Raw genomic sequence first — 10544 nt, 5'->3', positions numbered from 1 at the left:
CATATGATACATGTCTTTCTCTGATTGACTTATTTCACTCAGCATAACACCCTCCAGTTCCATCCACATCATTGCAAATGGCAAGATTTCATTCCTTTTGATGGCTGCATAATATTCCATTGTATATATATACCACCTCTTCTTTATCCATTCATCTGTCGATGGACATCTTGGCTCTTTCCACAGTTTGGCTATTGTGGACATTGCTGCTATAAACATAGGGGTGCATGTACCCCTTCAGATCCCTACATTTGTATCTTTGGGGTAAATACCCAGTAGTGCAATTGCTGGATCATATGGTAGCTCTGTTTTCAACTTTTTGAGGAACCTCCATACTGTTTTCCAGAGTGGCTGCACCAGCTTACATTCCCACCAGCAGTGTAGGAGGGTTCCCCTTTCTCCGCATCCCCGCCAACATCTGTCATTTCCTGACTTGTTAATTTTAGCCATTCTGACTGGTGTGAGGTGGTATCTCATTGAGGTTTTGATTTGGATTTCCCTGATGCCGAGCGATGTGGAGCACTTTTTCCTGTGTCTGTTGGCCATTTGGATGTCTTCTTTGCAAAAATGTCTGTTCCTGTCTTCTGCCCATTTCTTGATTGGATCATTTGTTCTTTGGGTGTTGAGTTGGATAAGTTCTTTATAGATTTTGGATACTAGCCCTTTATCTGATATGTCATTAGCAAATATCTTCTCCCATCCTGTTGGTTGTCTTTTGGTTTTGTTGACTGTTTCTTTTGCTGTGCAAAAGCTTTTTATCTTGATGAAGTCCCAATAGTTCATTTTTGTCCTTGCTTCCCTTGCTTTTGGCGATGTTTCTAGGAAGAAGTTGCTGCGGCTGAGGTCAAAGAGGTTGCTGCCTGTGTTCTCCTTTAGGATTTTGATGGACTCCTGTCTCACATTTAGGTCTTTCAACCACTTTGAGTCTATTTTTGTTTGTGGTGTAAGGAAATGGTCCAGTTTCATTCTTCTGCATGTGGCTGTCCAATTTTCCCAACACCATTTGTTGAAGAGACTGTCTTTTTTCCATTGAACATTCTTTCCTGCTTTGTCGAAGATTAGTTGACCATAGAGTTGAGGGTCCATTTTGGGGCTCTCTATTCTGTTCCATTGATCTATGTGTCTGTTTTTGTGCCAGTACCATACTGTCTTGATGATGACAGCTTTGTAATAGAGCTTGAAGTCCGGAATTGTGATGCCGCCAGCTTTGCTTTTCTTTTTCAACTTTTCTCTGGCTATTCGGGGTCTTTTCTGGTTCCATACAAATTTTAGGATTATTTGTTCCATTTCTTTGAAAAAAGGGGATGGTATTTTGATGGGGATTGCATTGAATGTGTAGATTGCTCTAGGTAACATTGACATCTTCACAATATTTGTTCTTCCAATCCATGAGCATGGAACATTTTTCCATTTCTTTGTGTCTTCCTCAATTTCTTTCATGAGTATTTTATAGTTTTCTGAGTACAGATTCTTTGCCTCTTTGGTTAGATTTATTCCTAGGTATTTTATGGTTTTGGGTGCAATTGTAAATGGGATCGACTCCTTAATTTCTCTTTCTTCTGTCTTGTTGTTGGTGTATAGGAATGCCACTGATTTCTGTGCATTGATTTTATATCCTGCCACTTTACTGAATTCCTGTATGAGTTCTAGCAGTTTTGGGGTGGAGTCTTTTGGGTTTTCCACATAAAGTATCATATCATCTGCAAACAGTGAGAGTTTAACTTCTTCTTTGCCAATTTGGATACCTTTTATTTCTTTTTGTTGTCTGATTGCTGTGGCTAGGACTTCTAATACAATGCTGAATAGCAGTGGTGATAGTGGACATCCCTGCCGTGTTCCTGACCTTAGGAGGAAAGCTCTCAGTTTTTCCCCATTGAGAATGATATTTGCTGTGGGTTTTTCATAGTTGGCTTTTATGATATTGAGGTATGTACCCTCTATCCCTATACTCTGAAGAGATTTGATCAAGAAACGTTGCTGTACTTTCTCAAATGCTTTTTCTGCATCTATAGAGAGGATCAGATGGTTCTTGTTCTTTCTTTTATTCATGTATTGTATCACATTGATTGATTTGTGGATGTTGAACCAACCTTGCAGCCCAGGGATAAATCCCATTTGGTTGTGGTGAATAATCCTTTTAATTTACTGTTGGATCCTATTGGCTAGTATTTTGGTGAGAATTTTTGCATCCATGTTCATCAAGGATATTGGTCTGTAATTCTCCTTTTTGATGGGGTCTTTGTCTGGTTTGGGGATCAAGGTAATGGTGGCCTCATAAAACGAGATTGGAAGTTTTCCTTCCATTTCTATTTTTTGGAACAGTTTCAGAAGGATAGGTATTAATTCTTCTTTAAATGTTTGGTAAAATTCCCCTGGGAAGCCATCTGGCCCTGGGCTTTTGTTTGTTGGGAGATTTTTGATGACTGCTTCAATTTCCTTAGTGGTTATAGGTCTGTTCAGGTTTTCTGTTTCTCTGATTCAGTTTTGGTAGTTGATACATCTCTAGGAATGCATCCATTTCTTCCAGATTATCTAATTTGCTGGCATAGAGTTGCTCATAATATATTCTTATAATTGTCTGTATTTCTTTGGTGTTGGTTGTGATCTCTCCTCTTTCATTCATGATTTTATTTATTTGGGTTCTTTCTCTTTTCTTTTTGATAAGTCTGGCCAGGGGTTTATCAATCTTGTTAATTCTTTCAAAGAACCAGCTCCTAATTTCATTGATGTGTTCTACTGTTCTTTTGATTTCTATTTCATTGATTTCTGCTCTGATCTTTATTATTTCTTTTCTCCTGCTGGGTTTAGGCTTTATTTGCTGTTCTTTCTCCAGCTCCTTTAGGTGTAGGGTTAGGTTGTGTATTTGAGACCTTTCTTGTTTCTTGAGAAAGGCTTATATTGCTATATACTTTCCTCTTAGGACTGCCTTTGCTGTATCCCAAAGATTTTGAACAGTTGTGTTTTCATTTTCATTGGTTTCCATGAATTTTTTAAATTCTTCTTTAATTTCCTGGTTGGCCCATTCATTCTTTAGTAGGATGCTCTTTAGCCTCCATGTATTTGAATTCTTTCCAACTTTCCTCTTGTGATTGAGTTCTAGTTTCAAAGCATTGTGGTGTGAAAATAGGCAGGGAATGATCCCAATCTTTTGGTACCAGTTGAGACCTGATTTGTGACCTAGGATGTGATCTATTCTGGAGAATGTTCCATGTGCAGTAGAGAAGAATGTGTATTCTGTTGCTTTGGGATGGAATGTTCTGAATATATCTGTGAAGTCCATTTGGTCCAGCGTGTCATTTAAAGTCTTTATTTCCTCGTTGATCTTTTGCTTAGGTGATCTGTCCATTTCAGTGAGGGGGGTGTTAAAGTCCCCCACTATTATTGTACTGTTGTCGATGTGTTTCTTTGCTTTTGTTATTAATTGCCTTATATAATTGGCTGCTCCCATGTTAGGGGCATAGATATTTATAATTGTTAGATCTTTTTGTTGGATAGACCCTTTAAGTAGGCTATAGTGTCCTTCCTCATCTCTTATTACAGTCTGGTTTAAAATCCATTTTGTCTGATATAAGGATTTCCACCCCAGCTTTCTTTTGGTGTCCATTAGCATGGTAAATGGTTTTCCACCCCCTCACTTTCAATCTGGGGGTGTCTTTGGGTCTAAAATGAGTCTCTTGTAGACAGCATATCGATGGGTCTTGTTTTTTTTATCCCTCTGATAGCCTGTGTCTTTGATTGGGGCATTTAGCCCATTTACATTCAGGGTAACTATTGAAAGATATGAATTTAGTGCCATTGTATTGCCTGTAAGGTGACTGTTATTGTATATTGTCCCTGTTCCTTTCTGGTCTATGTTGCTTTTAGGCTTTCTCTTTGCTTAGAGGACCCCTTTCAATATCTCTTGTAGGTCTGGTTTCGTGTTTGCAAATTCCTTTAGTTTTTGTTTGTCCTGGAAGCTGTTTATCTCTCCTTTTATTTTCAATGAGAGCCTAGCTGGATATAGTATTCTTGGCTGCATATTTTTCTCATTTAGTGCTCTGAATATATCATGCCAGTCCTTTCTGGCCTGCCAGGTCTCTGTGGATAGGTCTGTTGCCAATCTAATGTTTCTACCATTGTAGGTTACATATCTCTTCTCCCGAGCTGCTTTCAGGATTTTCTGTCTCTGAGACTCGTAAGTTTTACTATTAGATGTCAGGGTGTTGACCTATTTTTATTGATTTTGAGAGGGGTTCTCTGTGCCTCCTGGATTTTGATGCCTGTTTCCTTCCCCAAATTAGGGAAGTTCTCTGCTATAATTTGCTCCAATATACCTTCTGCCCCCTCCCCCTTTCTTCTTCTTCTGGGATCCCAATTATTCTAATGTTGTTTCATCTTATGATATCACTTATCTCTCGAATTCTGCCCTCGTGATCCAGTAGTTGTTTATCTATCTTTTTCTCAGCTTCTTTATTTTCCATCATTTGGTCTTCTATATCACTAATTCTCTCTTCTGCCTCATTTATCCTGGCAGTTAGAGCCTCCATTTTTGATTGCACCTCATTAATAGCCTTTTTGATTTTGACTTGGTTAGATTTTAGTTCTTTTACTTCTCCAGAAAGGGTTTCTCTAATAACTTCCATGCTTTTTTCAAGCCCAGCTAGTATGTTTAAAATCATCATTCTGAACTCTAGTTCGGACATCTTACTAATGTCTATATTGATTAGGTCCCTGGCAGTCGGTACTGCCTCTTGTTCTTTTTGTTGAGGTGATTTTTTCCGTCTTGTTGTTTTGTCCAGAGGAGAATAGATGAATGAGAGAACAAAATGCTAACAGGGTAGCAACATCCCCAGAAAATATACACTAAACAAATCAGAAAAGACCTGAAACTGGGGGGAAAGAAAGGGAAAGAAAGAGAAAGGAAAAAAAAAGAAAGATAAAAACAAACAAAAACAGAACAAAACAAAAAAAACAGAATATGATCAAATATGATCAGGCTGGTGCATAGATCAGTGCCACACACTAGATTTTGGGCGTATTTTGGTCTGTTAGAAGAAACTGCCTCCCAAAATTTTAAAGAAAGAAAAACATATATGTACAAAAATAAGGTTTAATAAGATGAAGGGATGGAATATGACTGTAAAGATGAAAATTATAAAAGATTTTATAAAAGGAATTGATAAGATAAGAAGTTGGTTGAAAAAAGAAAGAAGAGGATTTAAAAAAAAAAAAGGAGCGAATGTGATCAGGCAGGAGACTAGAACAAAGCCATACACTAGAGATTTAGGGTATATTTTGATCTGTTAGAAGAAACTGTATCTCAAAATTTTAAAGAGAGAACAACTTATATATATATATATATACCAAAAATAAGGGTAACTACTATGAAGGGATAGAATATGACTCTAAAAATGAAAAATAAAAATTTTTTTAAAAAGGGGATTGATAAGATGTTGGTTGAAAAAGGGAAAAAAAGGGGCGCCTGGGTGGCTCAGTCATTAAGTGTCTGCCTTGGGCTCAGGTCATGGTCCCAGGGTCCTGGGATTGAGCCCCACATCGGGCTCCCTGATCGGTGGGAAGCCTGCTTCTCCCTCCCCCACTCCCCCTGCTTGTGTTCCCTCTCTTGCTGTGTCTCTCTCGGTCAAATAAATAAATAAAATCTTTAAAAAAAAATAAGAAAAAGGGAAAAAGAAAAATTTTTTAAAAGTTAAAAAAATGAACTTTGAAAGACTACAGAATCATGGTAAAAAAGCCATGGATTCTATGTGCAGTATTCCCCTAGCTCAGGAGTTCTGCCATTCTCATTGATCGGTAAACTTGGTTTGGCTGGCTGTTCTTGCTGATCTTCCGGGGGAGGGGCCTATTGCCATGGTTCCCAAATGTCTTTGCCGGAGGCGGAATTGCCCCACCCTTGCCCCGTCCGGGCTAAGTAATCTGCTCAGGTTTGCTCTCGGGAGCTTTTGTTCCCTGCAAGCTCTCTGCACAGCTTTGGAGGACGAGAGTGAAAATGGCGGCCTCCCAATCTCCCCCCCGGAGGAGCTGAGAACTCGAGGCCCCGCTCCTCAGTGCGCCCCCAGAGAAAAGCAGTCAGTCACTCCCGTCTCCCCGGTCTCTGGTCGCACTCCATGCTCACCGGGCCTGTGACCGAGCATTTCTATCTCTGGCACACGACCCTGTGTGGAGTCTCCAAACCCAGCAGATCCCTGTGGTGCGCTCCCGCGCCACTCCTCCCAGGGGAGGAAGGGGAGTCTCCCCGGATCTGCCGCTTGTTGGGTCCCTGCTGGAGGAGCAGTGGCCCGACTGTGCCGCGGATCACGGTTTATGGCAACCCCGAGCTGAGAGCCCATGCCTCAGCTCCGTCTCTGCAGCCGGCTTCCCCACTCCGATACCTGGGAGCTCTGCCGCACTCAGGCACCCCCGGTCTTTCTGTGACCCTGAGGGTCCTGAGACCACACTGTCCCAGCGAGGGCTCCACCCCCTGCTTAGCCACTGGAGCGATGTCCCTCAGCAGAGCTGACTTCTAAAAGTTCCGATTTTGTGCTCCGCTGCTCTATCACTTGCCAGAAGCAGCCGACGGAGGCCCCCTCCCCTGCCGTCTATCCTCCCGAATATCGCCTCGGATTCACTTCTCCACACGTCCTACCTTCCAGAAAGTGGTTGCTTTTCTGTCCATAGAATTGCTGCTATTTTCTTTGATCTCCTGTTGAGTTCGCAGGTGTTCAGAATGGTTTGATCCCTATCTAGCTGAATTCCTGGGACCAGATGAAATTTAGGTCTCCTACTCCTCTGCCATCTTGCTCCCCCCACCTACCCTCAAAATGGGTCAATTTTAATGCATGTGAATTGTGCCTCAATAAAGCTTTTAAAGATAAGTGATAAACTATAGAAACAACAACAACAACAACAAAAAACCCCAGGAAATCAATGCTGTTAGCTGGGTTTGGAGAGAAGAACAAAAACACGTATTATCCGATATTTATGCATTAGGACAGTGAGAAACAGTGACGTGGCCGATGTCACACAGCTAGTAAGTGACAGAACCCAGTCGCTAACCTCAACTCTTTGGCCCCAAACCCATGCTGCTGACCCCTCCACTAAGCGACCTTTCTTCCCTGTTGTGCGACCTGCCTCCAGTCAGCCCCGCTGCGGACAGAGCCATCATGAGGGATTCCGCTCACATCATGATGTGACCAGAATGTTCATCTGAATGACATGTAAGCAAGAGACAATCTGAGGCCTGATGTCCTTGGACAGTTCACTTAAGTTGCTGTTGTTACTCTCTGTGAGCGTGGTGTGCTCGGGTTCATTTGGTGCTTTTTGTATATTGCTCATCTGGCAGAGAATTACTACTCTACAAGTTCCCACAGATGGCTTTATATTCCATTGCTATTATATATTGGTTTTGAACAAGAAAAAAAAAAAGAGTTACAGCAATGTGTCCCATCACATCTTCTATTTCTACCAGCACCTGTGACGCTTTCTTATTTTTTCTTGTTCAGTTATTAGTCTTTTCTCTGAGTTGTTAACATCTGTGTAAACTGCTTTCCATTAAAACATAAGACATGACTGGGGCAAACTATGTGCTTAATACATATTTGTTTAATAAATGAATAAAATCCAAATTCACTTGGCAGATAATTTTGAGATTTTATGCCAAAGGAAGGGAATTAACACTTAATAGATGCTTATTATATGCCAGGCATTGTGCCCAGCAGTTTTTAAAAATTCTGTTTCAATTCTTTTTTTTTTTTTAAGATTTATTTATTTATTTTAGAGAAAGGGAGAGAGAGAGAAGGGGGAGGGGTAGAGGGAGAGAGAAATCCTCTCACTGAGTGCTGAGCCTGACATGGGGCTCGTCCCAGGACCCTGAGACCATGATCCGAACCAAAATCAAGAGTTGGATGCTCTACCGACTAAGCCATCCAGGTGACCCAAAATTCTGTTTTAGTTCTATAACATATGCACAAATTCCTTGCTGAAGAAAAGATTATAACACTAGAGGTAAGAAAATGTCTTCTTTGACCATAGTTCTCAGTTTTAGTTCCTTCCTGCACTCTCCAAGAGGTAATGACTGTTATGTTAGTATGTAAATTTACAGGTTTTCTGCATATTCATATACATACCAATATATAATATTGCTTTATGTGGTTCTGTGTGTATGTACATAAATGTTATCATACTGAATGATCCTTCCATACCCTGTTGTTTTTTTTTTCACTCAACGTTATTTCTTGGAGCTCTTTCCATGGTAGACATTTAAATCTACCTTAATCTTTTAAGTTATTTCACAGAATTGTCACACCAAAATTCATGTAATTATTCTGCATTGATGGACATTTAAGTAGTTTCCAGTTCTTCTTAGTTTATTACAAATAGTGTTGCAATATACGTGCTTATACATACCTCTTTGTGCTAATAACCATTTTTTCTTGTAGAAACAGAGAAATTGAATCACTATTTATAGAGTTTGTCTATTTTTAAACTTTAATAGACACTGCCAAACTCTCTCTAAAGTGGCTACCAATGGATATTCCTGCCAATAACATTCTAAGGCACCTGCCTCCTCATACCCTTGATGCAGAACGATATTAACAAAACTTTCCTACCTGATAACCTCTTTATATGTATTCTTTTAATCCTTAAAATTATCTTGGTAGATAAGATTGTTTATTGTTTTCATTTACATACAATGTTCTACATACCATATAAAGACTATATACACTTTTTTTTTCAGTTCTTACAACCACATATAAACACAAAATAGGGGTTTTATTTTTTTATTTTTATTTTTTTAAATTTTATTATGTTATGTTAGTCACCATACAATACATCATTAGTTTTTGATGTAGTGATCCACGATCCATTGTTTTCGTATAACACCCAGTGCTCCATGCAGTACGTGCCCTCCTTAATACCCATCACCGGGCTAACCAATCCCCTCTCCGCCCTCCCCTCTAAAACCCTGTTTGTTTCTCAGGTCCATAGTCTCTCATGGTTCATCTCTCCCTCCTATTCCCCCTCTTCATTTTTCCCTTCCTTCTCCTAATGTCCTCCATGTTATTCCTTATGTTCCACAAATAAGTGAAACCATATGGTAATTGACTTTCTCTGCTTGACTTATTTCACTTAGCATAATCTCCTCCAGTCCCATCCATGTTGATGTAAAAGTTGGGTATTCATCTTTTCTGATGGCTGCGTAATATTCCATTGTATATATGGACCACATCTTCTTTATCCATTCATCTGTTGAAGGGCATCTCGGCTCTTTCCACAGTTTGGCTATTGTGGACATTGCTGCTATGAACATTGGGGTGCATATGGCCCTTCTTTTCACTACATCTGTGTCTTTGGGGTAAATACCCAGTAGTGCAATTGCTGGGTCATAGGGTAGCTCTATTTTTAAAATTTTGAGGAACCTCCACACTGTTTTCCAAAGTGGCTGTACCAACTTGCATTCCCACCAACAGTGTAAGAAGGTTCCCCTTTCTCCACACCCTCTCCAACATTTGTTGTTTCTTTCCCTGTCCATTTTGGCCATTCTAACTGGTGTAAGGTGGTATCTCAGTGTGGCTTTGATTTGTATTTCCCTGATGGCTAATGATGATGAACATTTTTTCATGTGTCTGTTAGCCATTTGTATGTCTTCTTCAGAGAAGTGTCTTTTCATATCTTCTGCCCACTTTTTGACTTGATTATTTGTTTTTTGGGTGTTGAGTTTGAGAAGTTCTTTATAGATCTTGGATACCAGCCCTTTATCTGTAGTGTCATTTGCAAATATCTTCTCCCATTCCGTGGGTTGCCTCTTTGTTTTGTTGACTGTTTCCTTTGCTGTGCAGAAGGTTTTTATCTTGATGAAGTCCCAAAAGTTCATTTTTGCTTTTGTTTCACTAGCTTTTGGAGATGTATCTTGAAAGAAGTTGCTGTGGCCGATGTCAAAGAGGTTACTGCCTATGTTCTCCTCTAGGATTTTGATGGATTCCTGTCTCACATTGAGGTCTTTCAACCACTTTGAGATTATCTTTGTGAATGGTGTTAGAGAATGGTCGAGTGTCATTCTTTACAGGTGGCTGTCCAATTTTCCCAGCACCATTTATTGAAGAGACTGTCTTTTTTCCGTTGCATGTTTTTTCCTGCTTTGTCAAAGATTATTTGACCATAGAGTTGAGGGTCCATATCTGGGTTCTCTATTCTGTTTCATTGGTCTGTATGTCTGTTTTTGTGCCAGTACCATGCTGTCTTGGTGATCACTGCTTTGTAATATAGCTTGAAATCGGGCAACGTGATGCCCCCAGCTTTGTTTTTCTTTTTCAACATCTCCTTGGCGATTCGGGGTCTTTTCTGATTCCATACAAATTTTAGGACTGTTTGTTCCAGCACTTTGAAAAATGTCATTGGAATTTTGATCGGGATGGCATTGAAGGTATAGATTGCTCTGGGTAGCATAGACATTTTAACAATGTTTATTCTTCCGATCCATGAGCATGGAATATTTTTCCATCTTTTTGTGTCTCCTTCAATTTCTTTCATGAGTGTTCTGTAGTTCCTAGAGTATAGATCCTTTACCT

The sequence above is a fragment of the Phoca vitulina genome, unplaced genomic scaffold, assembly GCF_004348235.1.
Source record: "Phoca vitulina isolate PV1807 unplaced genomic scaffold, GSC_HSeal_1.0 scaffold16, whole genome shotgun sequence".
NCBI lineage: Eukaryota > Metazoa > Chordata > Mammalia > Carnivora > Phocidae > Phoca > Phoca vitulina.
Note: the sequence above shows the minus strand (reverse complement) of the source record.